Source organism: Triticum aestivum, chromosome 7A (genome assembly GCF_018294505.1).
Source record: "Triticum aestivum cultivar Chinese Spring chromosome 7A, IWGSC CS RefSeq v2.1, whole genome shotgun sequence".
NCBI classification, from domain to species: Eukaryota; Viridiplantae; Streptophyta; class Magnoliopsida; order Poales; family Poaceae; genus Triticum; species Triticum aestivum.
In genome coordinates this window covers 734,270,737-734,274,793 of record NC_057812.1, presented here as the reverse complement: position 1 = coordinate 734,274,793, position 4,057 = coordinate 734,270,737, and the positions used below count along the sequence as shown (strand labels likewise).

The 4,057-nt window shown below is 44.1% G+C and overlaps 1 protein-coding gene across 1 annotated transcript in view; it reads right to left on the bottom strand.

Moving 5' to 3' along the window:
* Window positions 1–3,468: 3,468 nt before the first annotated feature.
* LOC123147239 (probable E3 ubiquitin-protein ligase ATL44) overlaps window positions 3,469–4,057 on the bottom strand; it is a gene marked incomplete in the record, with an annotated part of 1,531 nt that continues 942 nt past the window's right edge. The window contains 1 exon segment of the mRNA XM_044566486.1: window positions 3,469–4,012.

Genomic DNA, 4,057 nt, shown 5'->3' with positions numbered 1-4,057 from the left:
CAGGACCATCCCATTGCTTTTATCAGTAGAGCTCTGGGCCCTAGGAACAGAAGATTATCTGTTTATGAGAAGGAGTATCTAGCTATATTGTTAGCTATTGAGCAATGGAGACCATATTTGCAGTTCCAAGAATTCACTATCAGGACAGATCAAAAAAGTTTGGTGAATCTTTCTGATCAGAGATTACATACACCCTGGCAGCAAAAAGCTCTCACAAAAATGATGGGATTGAATTATAAGATTGTTTACAAGAAGGGTATTGATAATTCTGCAGCTGATGCCCTTTCTAGGAGACCTCAGTCAGATTCTCAAGTGCTAGCAATCTCTGGGATTCAGCCCAGTTGGTTGGAAGAAGTGGTGGGGAGCTATAAGCATGACATAAAAGCACAAGAAATATTGCAACAATTGTCAGTACAGCCCAAGTCCAAGAACAATTTCCAACTGTTACAAGGTGTGTTGAGGTATAAAGGTTGCATTTGGGTGGGCAATGACCATGGTTTGCACACAAAAATTTGCCAAGCTTTTCATGACACTCCCTTGGGTGGTCATTCTGGATTTCCTGTTACATACAAAAGAATTATGGCACTATTTAAATGGGTGGGTATGAAGAAACAGATACAACAGTTTGTGCAATCTTGTCTCATTTGTCAGCAGGCCAAACCTGAGAGAGTGGCTTATCCTGGGTTGCTATCACCACTGCCTGTTCCTGCAAAAGCCTGGGAAACAATGACAATGGACTTCATCTCAGGATTGCCATCGTCTGATCAGTATGATTGCATCATGGTGGTCACTGACAAATTTACAAAGTATGGTCATTTCATACCTGTCAAACATCCCTATACAGCCCGGAAAATTGCGGAACTCTTTCTGGACAATATTTACAAGCTCCATAGCATGCCTCTCTCTATAATATCAGATAGAGATCCAGTTTTCACCAGTAAATTTTGGCAATCTCTGGTGAAGAGGACAGGAGCTGTGCTTAATATGAGCACATCATATCATCTTGAAACTGATGGACAAATAGAACGTGTCAATCAGCAAGTGGAGTGTTTTTTGAGGTGTTTCATCAGTGCTCATTCGAACAAGTGGGCAAAGTGGCTTTCACTTTGTGAGTTTTGGTACAATACCAACTGGCATTCAGCACTTGACAAATCTCCATTTGAGGTTCTTTATGGTTATGGGCCTCGGCATTTTGGAATTTCAGCTTCAGACTCGGTTGATCCTGTTGATTTGCAACAGTGGTTGGATGTGCGAGCAGTGGTTCAGCAGTCAGTGCGGCAGCATTTGTTGCGTGTTCAACAAAGAATGAAACATCAAGCTGATAAGAAGCGCACTGAAAGGACGTTTGCTGTGGGAGATCGAGTATTCCTTAAGCTCCAGCCGTATGTACAATCATCAGTGGTTCACAGAGCAAATCACAAACTTGCGTTCAAGTATTTCGGTCCGTTTCTGATTCTGGAGAAGATCGGCGAAGTGGCTTATCGTTTGCAATTACCAGCAGCTAGCCATATTCACTCTGTATTCCATGTTTCACAGTTGAAGCGCTGTGTGCATCCACAACATGAGGTACTCAAGTCGCTTCCTCCTGTTGATGCTCATCTTCAGTTTCCCATTAAGATACTGCAGGAGCGCCTTCGCCGCGCGGACAACCGATCGGTGGCACAAGTCCTAGTTCAGTGGAGTGGAGGGATGCTACTTCGGCAACCTGGGAGGATAAGGATTCGCTGTGGCAGTTGTTTCCTCGTGCCCCGGCTTGGGGACAAGCCGGTTCTGAAGAAGGGGGGAATGTCAGCGATCATGGTACTGGAGCAGAGCAAGCGAAAGCGCGCGAGGCCAAGGATTCGACTCGTGGGCCGGCTACCCGGCCCACTCGCCACCGGCAACTTCCCCAGTGGCTTGCAGGCCCGAACTGGGCCCGATAAGGGTGTACGCTACTATATTACCGTTGGTGTGTGTTGCGTGATCTGGGAAGGAACTGGTGGCTTCGGCCAGCACCGTGTGCGTGAGCTTGTACCCGCCTCTCATGGCGAATTCCTCCTCCAATTTGATCTATACAAGTTGGTAGTTCACATGGAGACTCCAGGATATGAGGAGATGGCCGAGTAGTGTGGCCGAGTCGTGAGATCGTCAGTAGCCTTTTGTACCGGCTAGTTGAGTGTTTAGTGGACAGGCAATTGTGAGCTTGGCCGTGTATCCTATGTGTGCCACCTACTTAAGTTGTGAATCAGCCGTGAGAAGAAAGATAAGAAGAGAAAGGCACATAGTTGTGTGCGTGCCAGATTTGTGTGTGTTCTTCTTCTATCTCTTGCGTGTGTGTGTTGTTTCTTCTCCTCTGAAACCCAACAAATCTTTGGCCGGAAGAAAATGTGAATCTTTGAGACAAGACGATACACATTAAAGTCCATCCATCTATCCATGACAAAAGCGCAGAGATATTTAGATATGAGATGCTGAGTACATGTCTGTATGATGTACTTATCTTCAAATATACGAATATACGATGATGATCTTATCGCCAACGTTACCTTGATATGTACCTTTGCCGAAAAGGTCCACTGTTCATGTTCCTCCACATATATGCCAACCGTTCTACAATTTCACCTACTGTGCAGGTGTATCGATCATGCAACGACTTGGTTTTCCATGTAATGAATGATTACTCTTTAATTGAAACCCTAACTGTCGATGGAATGTTCTGTTGGTTCTACTTGCTTTGATGTGTGGTGTTTCTATAGTCAAGAGGTGGCGGCTCCCGCGGGAGCACAACTAATGTTTGAGTTAATTGTATGTGGGGAATGAGATGATTTGCCCCACTTTACAATGGGTTAGATGATTTGCCCCAGGGTTGTTTCAATGATGAGTGGCCCCGGCCTCACAATGGGTTAGATGATTTGCCCCAGGGTTGTTTCAATGATGAGTGGCCCCGGCCTCACCCGGCATGCATCCTCTCACCGGGGGGGGGGGGGGGGGGGGGCAATTGTAAAGTGGAGCAAAAGAATTTATGTTAAATTTGTCTGTCTTACCTACAATGTCTTGACGGTGAAACAATCACTGTCGAGGGGGGGGGGGGGGGGGCGGGGGGGGGGGGGGGGGTTATCGTTTGAGGTTTCATCGTAAATGATGTCAAGTTTGCCATGGTAGGCACTTTTCCCGTTTTGATTTTACGCCCCTAATTTTCTTCCCCGGCTTGATGAGGCCAAGCAATAACTCAACAAAGAAATGTTTGGCTTGTGGAAATTTTTGCTTTCACTGCTAACAAGCATAAATGTTAGTACAGGTAATCTCTATTGCGGTTGTAATAATCTAGGCTTCCAAACTCGTCTTGTTTATTTCTTTTGTGAAAACGGTTAACTTTATAAAAAAACAATAGGGTGCATGCATCAATTACTCGAAAGAGATTCCATCGTTTTGAAGAGAAAAATTAACTATCCTGCTGCAAAAGTTTTGGATCAAATGTTGAAGCTTCCAACATGTCTCAGTATTTCACAGTCCCTGGCTATTTATCAACTGACAGAAATTTGTCTCAGCTAGACATCACGTCCACATCAGCCAGCATACTTTAACGGCAATCAAGCTAGACTCAGGATGTGTTATCCTTCCACTTTAGTTTTCCTTCAAATGATCTCCATCAGTCGAGTTGCTATCATGTTGTGCTGTAATGAATGGGCGAATCGATTCTGATGGAGACTAAAAGTTTTATTGACTAAACCAGATGAAGCACCCAAAACACAATGAAAAAGGCAATAGATTCTACCCTGCAAATATTCGTAGAGTCGAAATGAAATTGAAGTTTTCTTCGATTAATCGAGATGCTCAATTGGTTGGAGAAGAAGAAGAAGTGGACAAGAGGTGAATATCGCAAAAGGTAGAGAAATACACGGACAATTTTTGCACAAGTACCAGCAGAGCATACAATTTATGTTTTGCTGGGTCGAATGCAACAAGCCAGCAATAAAGCCTAATTAAATGGCAAATCTTAAGGAACACATAAGTTTTACTTTACAAAATCAACTTGTGAAGACAAATTGAATGTACAACACGACCTAGCTAAAAAGCA